The sequence below is a fragment of the Lissotriton vulgaris genome, chromosome 12, assembly GCF_964263255.1.
Source record: "Lissotriton vulgaris chromosome 12, aLisVul1.2, whole genome shotgun sequence".
NCBI lineage: Eukaryota > Metazoa > Chordata > Amphibia > Caudata > Salamandridae > Lissotriton > Lissotriton vulgaris.
The window spans coordinates 442,742,897-442,757,290 of record NC_141700.1 but is presented as its reverse complement, the minus strand read 5'-3'; the positions used below and the strand labels follow the sequence as shown (position 1 = coordinate 442,757,290).

At 32.6% G+C, this 14,394-nt stretch overlaps 10 non-coding genes across 10 annotated transcripts; all 10 read left to right on the top strand.

The window, feature by feature from the left end:
* Positions 1–362: 362 nt before the first annotated feature.
* On the top strand, positions 363–436 carry TRNAT-AGU (transfer RNA threonine (anticodon AGU)). Its single transcript has one exon. It is a non-coding gene; the product is annotated as a tRNA-Thr (tRNA).
* Positions 437–1,893: 1,457 nt separating this feature from the next.
* Positions 1,894–1,966, top strand: TRNAT-CGU (transfer RNA threonine (anticodon CGU)). Its single transcript has one exon. It is a non-coding gene; the product is annotated as a tRNA-Thr (tRNA).
* A 435-nt stretch (positions 1,967–2,401) lies between these two features.
* On the top strand, positions 2,402–2,475 carry TRNAT-AGU (transfer RNA threonine (anticodon AGU)). Its single transcript has one exon. It is a non-coding gene; the product is annotated as a tRNA-Thr (tRNA).
* A 945-nt stretch (positions 2,476–3,420) lies between these two features.
* TRNAT-AGU (transfer RNA threonine (anticodon AGU)) lies at positions 3,421–3,494 on the top strand. Its single transcript has one exon. It is a non-coding gene; the product is annotated as a tRNA-Thr (tRNA).
* Positions 3,495–3,932: 438 nt separating this feature from the next.
* Positions 3,933–4,005, top strand: TRNAT-CGU (transfer RNA threonine (anticodon CGU)). Its single transcript has one exon. It is a non-coding gene; the product is annotated as a tRNA-Thr (tRNA).
* A 435-nt stretch (positions 4,006–4,440) lies between these two features.
* Positions 4,441–4,514, top strand: TRNAT-AGU (transfer RNA threonine (anticodon AGU)). Its single transcript has one exon. It is a non-coding gene; the product is annotated as a tRNA-Thr (tRNA).
* Positions 4,515–5,459: 945 nt separating this feature from the next.
* Positions 5,460–5,533, top strand: TRNAT-AGU (transfer RNA threonine (anticodon AGU)). The gene has a single exon. It is a non-coding gene; the product is annotated as a tRNA-Thr (tRNA).
* Positions 5,534–6,988: 1,455 nt separating this feature from the next.
* TRNAT-CGU (transfer RNA threonine (anticodon CGU)) lies at positions 6,989–7,061 on the top strand. Its single transcript has one exon. It is a non-coding gene; the product is annotated as a tRNA-Thr (tRNA).
* Positions 7,062–10,040: 2,979 nt separating this feature from the next.
* TRNAT-CGU (transfer RNA threonine (anticodon CGU)) lies at positions 10,041–10,113 on the top strand. The gene has a single exon. It is a non-coding gene; the product is annotated as a tRNA-Thr (tRNA).
* A 1,965-nt stretch (positions 10,114–12,078) lies between these two features.
* Positions 12,079–12,151, top strand: TRNAT-CGU (transfer RNA threonine (anticodon CGU)). The gene has a single exon. It is a non-coding gene; the product is annotated as a tRNA-Thr (tRNA).
* The last annotated feature ends 2,243 nt before the right edge of the window (positions 12,152–14,394 follow it).

Genomic DNA, 14,394 nt, shown 5'->3' with positions numbered 1-14,394 from the left:
GTTCTATGAACTTTAGAATAAGTTATCTTAAAAATTAAATAAAATGCTTGGTATTGTGAAGATTTTTGTAGGAAGGCATTGACTGAAATAGGGAAAAGAAAATGACAAAGAACAAGATAGAGGTGAGTGATCACTCTATTGTTGAATTCAACTAATCCATTCTTCAGCAAGGTATATTTTAAAATGATATGAATAGGGTAAACTTCAAATTAGAGAGGTGTTTTTGAATAAGTGAAGAGTCTTCATTCATCTTAAATGTTTGAGTAGAGAAGTGTGTGAACTTAGAAAAGAATATGAAAGTGAAAAAGCAATATTCTCTTGAACACCATAAAGAAAAGTGTTTCAAACTTAAGAATCAAGTGGGTGCTGTGGCTTAGCTGGTTAAAGCGCCTGTCTAGTAAACAGGAGATCCTGAGTTCAACTCTCAGCAGTGCCTTGCTTTTCTCATTGTTATATAACAAATCATTTTCATTAGGTATTATTCCGATACAATTAAAATATAAAAGTCTGATTCATCTTACTGTTGAAAAGATCATCTTAAACCTTATAAAAACCCAAGTATTTTCAAGATTATAGAATGAATACTGTTATTGCAAAATGAAAAAAACTACATATCTATGAGAAAGACGTAGATGAAATTTCTACCTAGATTTGAGCAATATTAATACCTTCATGAAAAAAAATTGTAAAGAATTCAAGAAATGAAATTAGGTTTTATAAGAGTACCTGTTTATTAAAACATATTAATACTCGCGTAGTGATTGAGTATCTTTTCGTGTTTAAGATTACAATACATATAAAGAAGAATTTATAGCAGGAAACACATTTTCATCATCAACAATAAATTATTCATGCATTTTTTACTATTAACGTTGGTGCTGTGGCTTAGTGGTTAAAGTGCCTGTTTGGTAAACAGGAAATCTTGAGTTCAACTCACAGCAGCACCTAACTGTTTTCTCCATGCTTTCCGAATAATTTTAATCAAACAGGTGTTGAATACAATTTAAGAATAAACATCTGGTTCTATGAACTTTAGAATAAGTTATCTTAAAAATTAAATAAAATATTTGGTATTGTGAAGATTTTTGGAGGAATGCATTGACTGAAATAGGGAAAAGAAAATGACAAAGAACAAGATTGAGGTGAATGATCACTCTATTATTGAATTTAACTAATCCATTCTTCAGCAACGTATATTTTAAACTGATATGAATAGGGTAAACTTTAAATTAGAGAGGTGTTTTTGAATAAGTGAAGAGTCTTCATTCATCTTAAGTGTTTGAGTAGTGAAGTGTGTGAGCTTAGAAAAGAATATGAAAGTGAAAAAGCAATATTCTTTTGAACATCATAAAGAAAAGTGTTTCAAAACTAAGAATCAAGTAGGTGCTGTGGCTTAGCTGGTTAAAGTGCCTGTATTGTAAACAGGAGATCCCGAGTTCAACTCTCAGCAGCGCCTTGCTTTGCTCATTGTTATACAACTAATCCTTTTCATTAGGTCTTATTCCGATACAATTAAAATATAAAAGTCTGATTCATCTTACTGTTGAAAAGATCATTTTAAACCTTATAAAAACCCAAGTGTTTTCAAGATTATAGAATGAATACTGTTATTGCAAAATGAAAAAAATACATATCTATGAGAAAGACGTAGATGAAATTTCTACCTAGATTTGAGCAATAATAATACCTTCATGATTTTCTTTTTTAAAGAATTCAAGAAATGAAATTGGGTTTTATAAGAGTACCTGTTTATTAAAACATATTAATACTTGCGTAGTGATTGAGTATCTTTTCGTGTTTAAGATTACAATACATATAAAGAAGAATTTATAGCAGGAAACACATTTTCATCATCAACAATAAATTATTTATGCATTTCTTACTAATAACGTTGGTGCTGTGGCTTAGTGGTTAAAGCGCCTGTCTCGTAAACAGGAAATCCTGAGTTCAAATCTCAGCAGCACCTAACTGTTTTCTACATGCTTTCCAAATAATTTTCATCAAACAAATGTTGAATACAATTTAAGAATAAACATCTGGTTCTATAAACTTTAGAATAAGTTATCTTAAAAATTAAATAAAATGCCTGGTATTGTGTAGATTATTGTAGGAAGGCATTGACTGAAATAGGGAAAAGAAAATGACAAAGCACAAGATAGAGGTGAGTGATCACTCTATTGTTGAATTCAACTAATCCATTCGTCAGCAAGGTATATTTTAAAATGATATGAATAGGGTAAACTTCAAATTAGAGAGGTGTTTTTGAATAAGTGAAGAGTCTTCATTCATCTTAAATGTTTGAGTAGAGAAGTGTGTGAACTTAGAAAAGAATATGAAAGTGAAAAAGCAATATTCTCTTGAACACCATAAAGAAAAGTGTTTCAAACTTAAGAATCAAGTGGGTGCTGTGGCTTAGCTGGTGAAAGTGCCTGTCTAGTAAACAGGAGATCCTGAGTTCAACTCTCAGCAGTGCCTTGCTTTTCTCATTGTTATATAACAAATCATTTTCATTAGGTCTTATTCCGATACAATTAAAATATAAAAGTCTGATTCATCTTACTGTTGAACAGATCATCTTTAACCTTATAAAAACCCAAGTATTTTCAAGATTATAGAATGCATACTGTTATTGCAAAATGAAAAAAATACTTATCTATGAGAAAGATGTAGATGAAATGTCTACCTAGATTGGAGCAATATTGTTACCTTCATGAAAAAAAAGTTGTAAAGAATTCAAGAAATGAATTTGGGTTTTATAAGAGTAGCTGTTTATTAAAACATATTAATCCTTGCGTAGTGATTGAGTATCTTTTCGTGTTTAAGATTACAATACATATAAAGAAGAATTTATAGCAGAAACACATTTTCATCATCAACAATAAATTATTTATGCATTTTGTACTATTAACGTTGGTGCTGTGGCTTAGTGGTTAATGCGCCTGTCTCGTAAACAGGAAATCCTGAGTTCAAATCCCAGCAGCACCTAACTGTTTTCTCCATGCTTTCCGAATAATTTTCATCAAACAAGTGTTGAATACAATTTAAGAATAAACATCTGGTTCTATGAACTTTAGAATAAGTTATCTTAAAAATTAAATAAAATGCTTGGTATTGTGAAGATTTTTGTAGGAAGGCATTGACTGAAATAGGGAAAAGAAAATGACAAAGAACAAGATAGAGGTGAGTGATCACTCCATTGTTGAATTCAACTAATCCATTCTTCAGCAAGGTATATTTTAAAATGATATGAATAGGGTAAACTTCGAATTAGAGAGGTGTTTTTGAATAAGTGAAGAGTCTTCATTCATCTTAAATGTTTGAGTAGAGAAGTGTGTGAACTCAGAAAAGAATATGAAAGTGAAAAAGCAATATTCTCTTGAACACCATAAAGAAAAGTGTTTCAAACTTAAGAATCAAGTAGGTGCTGTGGCTTAGCTGGTTAAAGCGCCTGTCTAGTAAACAGGAGATCCTGAGTTCAACTCTCAGCAGTGCCTTGCTTTTCTCATTGTTATATAACAAATCTTTTTCATTTGGTCTTATTCCGATACAATTAAAATATAAAAGTCTGCTTTATCTTACTGTTGAAAAGATCATCTTAAACCTTATAAAAACCCAAGTATTTTCAAGATTATAGAATGAATACTGTTATTGCAAAATGAAAAAAACTACATATCTATGAGAAAGACGTAGATGAAATTTCTACCTAGATTTGAGCAATATTAATACCTTCATGAAAAAAAATTGTAAAGAATTCAAGAAATGAAATTAGGTTTTATAAGAGTACCTGTTTATTAAAACATATTAATACTTGCGTAGTGATTGAGTATCTTTTCGTGTTTAAGATTACAATACATATAAAGAAGAATTTATAGCAGGAAACACATTTTCATCATCAACAATAAATTATTTATGCATTTCTTACTATTAACGTTGGTGCTGTGGCTTAGTGGTTAAAGCGCCTGTCTCGTAAACAGGAAATCCTGAGTTCAAATCTCAGCAGCACCTAACTGTTTTCTCCATGCTTTCCGAATAATTTTCATCAAACAAGTGTTGAATACAATTTAAGAATAAACATCTGGTTCTATGAACTTTAGAATAAGTTATCTTAAAAATTAAATAAAATACTTGGCATTGTGAAGATTTTTGTAGGAATGCATTGACTTAAATAAGGAAAAGAAAATGACAAAGAACAAGATAGAGGTGAATGATCGCTCTATTGTTGAATTCAACTAATCCATTCTTTAGCAAGGTATATTTTAAAATGATATGAATAGGGTAAACTTCAAATTAGAGAGGTGTTTTTGAATAAGTGAAGAGTCTTCATTCATCTTAAGTGTTTGAGTAGAGAAGTGTGTGAACTTAGAAAAGAATTTGAAAGTGAAAAAGCAATATTCTCTTGAACACCATGAAAAAAAGTGTTTCAAAATTAAGAATCAAGTGGGTGCTGTGGCTTAGCTGGTTAAAGCGCCTGTCTAGTAAACAGGCGATCCTGAGTTCAACTCTCAGCAGCGCCTTGCTTTTCTTATTGTTATATAACAAATCATTTTCATTAGGTCTTATTCCAATACAATTAAAATATAAAAGTCTGATTCATCTTACTGTTGAACAGATCATCTTAAACCTTAAAAAAACCCAAGTATTTTCAAGATTATAGAATGAATACTGTTATTGCAAAATGAAAAAAACTACATATCTATGAGAAATACGTAGATGAAATTTCTACCTAGATTTGAGCAATATTAATACCTTCATGAAAAAAATTGTAAAGAATTCAAGAAATGAAATTAGGTTTTATAAGAGTACCTGTTTATTAAAACATATTAATACTTGCGTAGTGATTGAGTATCTTTTCGTGTTTAAGATTACAATACATATAAAGAAGAATTTATAGCAGGAAACACATTTTCATCATCAACAATAAATTATTTATGCATTTCTTACTATTAACGTTGGTGCTGTGGCTTAGTGGTTAAAGAGCCTGTCTCGTAAACAGGAAATCCTGAGTTCAAATCTCAGCAGCACCTAACTGTATTCTCCATGCTTTCTGCATAATTTTCATCTTACAAATGTTGAATACAATTTAAGAATAAACATCTGGTTCTATGAACTTTAGAATAAGTTATCTTAAAAATTAAATAAAATGCTTGGTATTGTGAAGATTTTTGTAGGAAGGCATTGACTGAAATAGGGAAAAGAAAATGACAAAGAACAAGATAGAGGTGAGTGATCTCTCTATTGTTGAATTCAACTAATCCATTCTTCAGCAAGGTATATTTTAAAATGATATGAATAGGGTAAACTTCAAATTAGAGAGGTGTTTTTGAATAAGTGAAGAGTCTTCATTCATCTTAAATGTTTGAGTAGAGAAGTGTGTGAACTTAGAAAAGAATATGAAAGTGAAAAAGCAATATTCTCTTGAACACCATAAAAAAAAGTGTTTCAAACTTAAGAATCAAATGGGTGCTGTGGCTTAGCTGGTTAAAGCGCCTGTCTAGTAAACAGGAGATCCTGAGTTCAACTCTCAGCAGTGCCTTGCTTTTCTCATTGTTATATAACAAATCATTTTCATTAGGTCTTTTTCCGATACAATTAAAATATAAAAGTCTGATTCATCTTAATGTTGAACAGATCATCTTTAACCTTATAAAAACCCAAGTATTTTCAAGATTATAGAATGAATACTGTTATTGCAAAATGAAAAAAATACTTATCTATGAGAAAGACGTAGATGAAATGTCTACCTAGATTGGAGCAATATTATTACCTTCATGAAAAAAAGTTGTAAAGAATTCAAGAAATGAATTTGGGTTTTATAAGAGTACCTGTTTATTAAAACATATTAATCCTTGCGTAGTGATTGAGTATCTTTTCGTGTTTAAGATTACAATACATATAAAGAAGAATTCATAGCAGAAAACACATTTTCATCATCAACAATAAATTATTTATGCATTTTTTACTATTACCGTTGGTGCTGTGGCTTAGTGGTTAAAGCTCCTGTCTCGTAAACAGGAAATCCTGAGTTCAAATCTCCGCAGCATTTAACTGTTTTCTCCATGCTTTCCGAATATTTTTCATCAAACAAGTGTTGAATACAATTCAAGTATAAACATCTGGTTCTATGAACTTTAGAATAAGTTATCTTAAAAATTAAATAAAATACTTGGTATTGTGAAGATTTTTGTAGGAATGCATTGATTGAAATAGTGAAAAGAAAATGACAAAGAACAAGATAGAGGTGAATGATCACTCTATTCAACATTCAACTAATCCATTCTTCAGCAAGGTATATTTTAAAATGATATGAATAGGGTAAACTTCAAATTAGAGAGGTGTTTTTGAATAAGTGAAGAGTCTTCATTCATCTTAAGTTTATGAGTAGAGAAGTGTGTGAACTTAGAAAAGAATATGAAAGTGAAAACGCAATATTCTCTTGAACACCATAAAGAAAAGTGTTTCAAAATTAAGAATCAAGTGGGTGCTGTGGCTTAGCTGGTTAAAGCGCCTGTTTAGTTAAAAGGAGATCCTGAGTTCAACTGTCAGCAGCGCCTTGCTTTTCTCATTGTTATATAACAAATCATTTTCATTAGGTCTTATTCCGATACAATTAAAATATAAAAGTCTAATTCATCTTACTGTTGAACAGATCATCTTAAACTTTATAAAATCCCAAGTATTTTCAAGATTATAGAATGAATACTGTTATTGCAAAATGAAAAAAATACATATCTATGAGAAAGACGTAGATGAAATTTCTACCTAGATTTGAGCAATATTAATACCCTCATGAAAAAAAAATTGTAAAGAATTCAAGAAATGAAATTGTGTTTTATAAGAGTACCTGTTTATTAAAACATATTAATCCTTGCGTAGTGATTGAGTATATTTTCGTGTTTAAGATTACAATACATATAAAGAAGAATTTATAGCAGAAACACATTTTCATCATCAACAATAAATTATTTATGCATTTTTTACTATTACCGTTGGTGCTGTGGCTTAGTGGTTAAAGCTCCTGTCTCGTAAACAGGAAATCCTGAGTTCAAATCTCAGCAGCATTTAACTGTTTTCTCCATGCTTTCCGAATATTTTTCATCAAACAAGTGTCGAATACAATTCAAGTGTAAACATCTGGTTCTATGAACTTTAGAATAAGTTATCTTAAAAATTAAATAAAATACTTGGTATTGTGAAGATTTTTGTAGGAATGCATTGATTGAAATAGTGAAAAGAAAATGACAAAGAAGAAGATAGAGGTGAATGATCACTCTATTCAACATTCAACTAATCCATTCTTCAGCAAGGTATATTTTAAAATGATATGAATAGGGTAAACTTCAAATTAGAGAGGTGTTTTTGAATAAGTGAAGAGTCTTCATTCATCTTAAGTTTATGAGTAGAGAAGTGTGTGAACTTAAAAAAGAATATGAAAGTGAAAAAGCAATATTCTCTTGAACACCATAAAGAAAAGTGTTTCAAAATTAAGAATCAAGTCGGTGCTGTGGCTTAGCTGGTTAAAGCGCCTGTTTAGTAAAAAGGAGATCCTGAGTTCAACTGTCAGCAGCGCCTTGCTTTTCTCATTGTTATATAACAAATCATTTTCATTAGGTCTTATTCCGATACAATTAAAATATAAAAGTCTGATTCATCTTACTGTTGAACAGATCATCTTAAACCTTATAAAATCCCAAGTATTTTCAAGATTATAGAATGAATACTGTATTGAAAAATGAAAAAAATACATATCTATGAGAAAGACATAGATGACATTTCTACCTAGATTTGAGCAATATTAATACCCTCATGAAAAAAAATTGTAAAGAATTCAAGAAATGAAATTGTGTTTTATAAGAGTACCTGTTTATTAAAACATATTAATCCTTGCGTAGTGATTGAGTATCTTTTCTTGTTTAAGATTACAATACATATAAAGAAGAATTTATAGCAGAAACACATTTTCATCATCAACAATAAATTATTTATGTATTTTTTATATTAACGTTGGTGCTGTGGCTTAGTGGTTAATGCGCCTGTCTCGTCAACAGGAAATCCTGAGTTCAAATCCCAGCAGCACCTAACTGTTTTCTCCATGCTTTCCGAATAATTTTCATCAGACAAGTGTTGAATACAATTTAAGAATAAACATCTGGTTCTATGAACTTTAGAATAAGTTATCTTAAAAATTAAATAAAATGCTTAGTATTGTGAAGATTTTTGTAGGAAGGCATTGACTGAAATAAGGGAAAAGAAAATGACAAAGAACAAGATAGAGGTGAGTGATCTCTCTATTGTTGAATTCAACTAATCCATTCTTCAGCAAGGTATATTTTAAAATGATATGAATAGGGTAAACTTCAAATTTGAGAGGTGTTTTTGAATAAGTGAAGAGTCTTCATTCATCTTAAATGTTTGAGTAGAGAAGTGTGTGAACTTAGAAAAGAATATGAAAGTGAAAAAGCAATATTCTCTTGAACACCATAAAGAAACGTGTTTCAAACTTAAGAATCAAGTGGGTGCTTTGGCTTAGCTGGTTAAAGCGCCTGTCTAGTAAACAGGAGATCCTGAGTTCAACTCTCAGCAGTGCCTTGCTTTTCTCATTGTTATATAACAAATCATTTTCATTAGGTCTTTATCCGATACAATTAAAATATAAAAGTCTGATTCATCTTACTGTTGAACAGATCATCTTTAACCTTATAAAAACCCAAGTATTTTCAAGATTATAGAATGAATACTGTTATTGCAAAATGGAAAAAATACCTATGTATGAGAAAGACGTAGATGAAATGTCTACCTAGATTGGAGCAATATTATTACCTTCATGAAAAAAAGTTGTAAAGAATTCAAGAAATGAATTTGGGTTTTATAAGAGTACCTGTTTATTAAAACATAATAATCCTTGCGTAGTGATTGAGTATCTTTTCGTGTTTAAGATTACAATACATATAAAGAAGAATTTATAGCAGAAAACACATTTTCATCATCAACAATAAATTATTTATGCATTTTTTACTATTACCGTTGGTGCTGTGGCTTAGTGGTTAAAGCTCCTGTCTCATAAACAGGAAATCCGGAGTTCAAATCTCAGCAGCATTTAACTGTTTTCTCCATGCTTTCCGAATATTTTTCATCAAACAAGTGTTGAATACAATTCAAGTATAAACATCTGGTTCTATGAACTTTAGAATAAGTTATCTTAAAAATTAAATAAAATACTTGGTATTGTGAAGATTTTTGTAGGAATGCATTGATTGAAATAGTGAAAAGAAAATGAAAAAGAACAAGATAGAGGTGAATGATCACTCTATTCAACATTCAACTAATCCATTCTTCAGCAAGGTATATTTTAAAATGATATGAATAGGGTAAACTTCAAATTAGAGAGGTGTTTTTGAATAAGTGAAGAGTCTTCATTCATCTTAAATGTTTGAGTAGAGAAGTGTGTGAACTTAGAAAAGAATATGAAAGTGAAAAAGCAATATTCTCTTGAACACCATAAAGAAACGTGTTTCAAACTTAAGAATCAAGTGGGTGCTGTGGCTTAGCAGGTTAAAGTGCCTGTCTAGTAAACAGGAGATCCCGAGTTCAACTCTCAGCAGCGCCTTGCTTTGCTCATTGTTATACAACTAATCCTTTTCATTAGGTCTTATTCCGATACAATTAAAATATAAAAGTCTGATTCATCTTACTGTTGAAAAGATCATTTTAAACCTTATAAAAACCCAAGTGTTTTCAAGATTATAGAATGAATACTGTTATTGCAAAATGAAAAAAAATACATATCTATGAGAAAGACGTAGATGAAATTTCTACCTAGATTTGAGCAATAATAATACCTTCATGATTTTTTTTTAAAGAATTCAAGAAATGAAATTGGGTTTTATAAGAGTACCTGTTTATTAAAACATATTAATACTTGCGTAGTGATTGAGTATCTTTTCGTGTTTAAGATTACAGTACATATAAAGAAGAATTTATAGCAGGAAACACATTTTCATCATCAACAATAAATTATTTATGCATTTCTTACTAATAACGTTGGTGCCGTGGCTTAGTGGTTAAAGCGCCTGTCTCGTAAACAGGAAATCCTGAGTTCAAATCTCAGCAGCACCTAACTGTTTTCTACATGCTTTCCAAATAATTTTCATCAAACAAATGTTGAATACAATTTAAGAATAAACATCTGGTTCTATAAACTTTAGAATAAGTTATCTTAAAAATTAAATAAAATGCCTGGTATTGTGTAGATTATTGTAGGAAGGCATTGACTGAAATAGGGAAAAGAAAATGACAAAGCACAAGATAGAGGTGAGTGATCACTCTATTGTTGAATTCAACTAATCCATTCGTCATCAAGGTATATTTTAAAATGATATGAATAGGGTAAACTTCAAATTAGAGAGGTGTTTTTGAATAAGTGAAGAGTCTTCATTCATCTTAAATGTTTGAGTAGAGAAGTGTGTGAACTTAGAAAAGAATATGAAAGTGAAAAAGCAATATTCTCTTGAACACCATAAAGAAAAGTGTTTCAAACTTAAGAATCAAGTGGGTGCTGTGGCTTAGCAGGTTAAAGTGCCTGTCTAGTAAACAGGAGATCCTGAGTTCAACTCTCAGCAGTGCCTTGCTTTTCTCATTGTTATATAACAAATCATTTTCATTAGGTCTTATTCCGATACAATTAAAATATAAAAGTCTGATTCATCTTACTGTTGAACAGATCATCTTTAACCTTATAAAAACCCAAGTATTTTCAAGATTATAGAATGCATACTGTTATTGCAAAATGAAAAAAATACTTATCTATGAGAAAGACGTAGATGAAATGTCTACCTAGATTGGAGCAATATTGTTACCTTCATGAAAAAAAAGTTGTAAAGAATTCAAGAAATGAATTTGGGTTTTATAAGAGTAGCTGTTTATTAAAACATATTAATCCTTGCGTAGTGATTGAGTATCTTTTCGTGTTTAAGATTACAATACATATAAAGAAGAATTTATAGCAGAAACACATTTTCATCATCAACAATAAATTATTTATGCATTTTGTACTATTAACGTTGGTGCTGTGGCTTAGTGGTTAATGCGCCTGTCTCGTAAACAGGAAATCCTGAGTTCAAATCCCAGCAGCACCTAACTGTTTTCTCCATGCTTTCCGAATAATTTTCATCAAACAAGTGTTGAATACAATTTAAGAATAAACATCTGGTTCTATGAACTTTAGAATAAGTTATCTTAAAAATTAAATAAAATGCTTGGTATTGTGAAGATTTTTGTAGGAATGCATTGACTGACATAGGGAAAAGAAAATGACAAATAACAAGATAGAGGTGAATGATCACTCTATTGTTGAATTCAACTAATCCATTCTTCAGCAAGGTATATTTTAAAATGATATGAATAGGGTAAACTTCAAGTTAGAGAGGTGTTTTTGAATAGGTGAAGAGTCTTCATTCATCTTATGTGTTTGAGTAGAGAAGTGTGTAAACTTAGAAAAGAATATGAAAGTGAAAAAGCAATATTCTCTTGAACACCATAAAGAAAAGTGTTTCAAAATTAAGAATCAAGTGGGTGCTGTGGCTTAGCTGTTTAAAGCGCCTGTCTAGTAAAAAGGAGATCCTGAGTTCAACTCTCAGCAGCGCCTTGCTTTTCTCATTGTTATATACCAAATAATTTTTTTTAGGTCTTATTCCAATACAATTAAAATATAAAAGTCTGATTCATCTTACTGTTGAACAGATCATTTTAAACCTTATAAAAACCCAGATATTTTCAAGAATATTGAATGAATACAGTTATTGCAAAATGAAAAAAAGACATATCTATGAGAAAGACGTAGATGAAATTTGTACCTAGATTTGAGCAATATTAATACCTTCATGAAAAAAAAATTGTAAAGTATTGAAGAAATGAAACTGGGTTTTATAAGAGTATCTGTTTATTAAAACATATTATTAATTGCTCAGTGATTGAGTATCTTTTCGTGTTTTAGATTACAATACATATAAAGAAGAAATTATAGCAGGAACACATTTTCATCATCAACAATAAATTATTTATGCATTTATAACTATTAACGTTGGTGCTGTGGCTTAGTGGTTAAAGCGCCTGTCTCGTAAACAGGAAATGCTGAGTTCAAATCTCAGCAGCACCTAACTGTTTTCTCCATGCTTTCCGAATACTTTTCATAAAACAAGTGTTGAATACAATTTACGAATAAACATCTGGTTCTATGAACTTTAGAATAAGTTATCTTAAAAATTAAATAAAATGCTTGGTATTGTGAAGATTTTTGTAGGAATGCATTGACTGAAATAGGGAAAAGAAAATGACAAAGAACAAGATAGAGGTGAATGATCACTCTATTGTTGAATTCAACTAATCCATTCTTCAGCAAGGTATATTTTAAAATGATATGAATAGGGTAAACTTCAAATTAGAGACGTGTTTTTGAATAAGTAAAGAGTCTTCATTCATCTTAAGTGTTTGAGTAGAGAAGTGTGTGAACTTAGAAAAGAATATGAAAGTGAAAAAGCAATATTCTCTTGAACACCATAAAGAAAAGTGTTTCAAAATTAAGAATCAAGTGGGTGCTGTGGCTTAGCTGGTTAAAGCGCCTATCTAGTAAACAGGAGATCCTGAGTTCCACTCTCAGCAGCGCCTTGCTTTATGGCCGGGATGCCCGTCACCCCCTCCCAACACAATCCCCAAGGATGGGAGAAGTCGGACACAGGTTTGAACTTTTGGAAGGCGGGAGGGAGTCACCCTCCCGGCCGTATTTATTAAAATATGAAACAAAATTTAAAACATAAATAAAATTTTCATTTTTCATAATTATGTACAATTTTACATTTATACATTTCGATGAAGACATGTTCTTTAGCTAACCTTAACAGATCTCTAATACAAAGGTTTCCTAGCCGAGTCTAACATCCTGCAAATGCATACATTCTAAATTAAAATTGTACATCCTAGCATTACGGGCCAACGACAAGGTCTTAACCGGTGTCAGATCCCTACTACCAAAACTCTCGCCCTCACGGTGTGAGTGGCGCATGCGCAGAGGACTCTACCCTCGTTGCCAACTGTAACTTCTCTTGTCGTGGTGGGGGCCCCCTTTCCACTCGACGCCATCTTAAAGGACGTCCGAGTTCCCGTGTGAGGTATCTGTAGGAAGGACAGCGTGGACTCTCCCCCATCCCCACACTCTCTATCCGCCATCGCGGTTATCCGGCCCCCAGGAAATTAGTAGGAGGGGCATCTAGCCTCCTCCCCCCCCTGGGAGGGGCCTATGGCCGTCTCCCCCTAGGCGACCCATCCTTAGTGGGTGCCGTGTTCCCGTGGGAGGGGCCAATGGCCGCCTCCCCCCAGGCGCTCCCATCCATTCTGGGTGGCGCCCCACTCTAGGGACCTTGAAATTACTGCCCACCGATCATGACCTTACCGCCCGACCAAAATTAATACGACAGTTGTTTACCTACTAAGGAAGAAAATTCTGACATCGTCTCGATGTGTCATCGACTGCTCGCTCCTACCAAGAAAAACATTATCCTACAGGCAGAAGTCACATCCTTATCTTAAACATTCCTTTACTTTTCTACAAAGGAAAAAAGGCCTATCTCAGTAAAACTTTATTTTAAAACAAACATTGCCATAAGGGGCTGGTGGGTGGGTCAAAATTGCTGCTTGTTCCGTCGAGGGCTCACGAGCAACGAGTGGATGCAGCCTTCAGAGCACAGGAACAAGAGGACGCTTCTTCGGATTCTTGCTCTATTTATTCCTCTGCGGGAGGGCGTGTACCCTCCTCCGGTACGCCTCCTGGGCGTGGTCTTCGGTGTAGGTGTCTAGCACAACCCCTCTTGGGCGGGAAAGGGCACGCCCCAGCTACGCCGCTTCGGGCATACCAGCTGAGCCACGCCCCCCGCCCAAAATGGCTTCCCGGGGGATCGGGGCACCCAACCATACGTTCGGGGGAACCGAGTGGTCGCCCCTTTCCATATGGCCGGGATGCCCGTCACCCCCTCCCAACACAATCCCCAAGGATGGGAGAAGTCGGACACAGGTTTGAACTTTTGGAAGGCGGGAGGGAGTCACCCTCCCGGCCGTATTTATTAAAATATGAAACAAAATTTAAAACATAAATAAAAGTTTCATTTTTCATAATTATGTACAATTTTACATTTATACATTTCGATGAAGACATGTTCTTTGGCTAACCTTAACAGATCTCTAATACAAAGGTTTCCTAGCCGAGTCTAACATCCTGCAAATGCATACATTCTAAATTAAAATTGTACATCCTAGCATTACGGGCCAACGGCAAGGTCTTAACCGGTGTCAGATCCCTACTACCAAAACTCTCGCCCTCACGGTGTGAGTGGCGCATGCGCAGAGGAC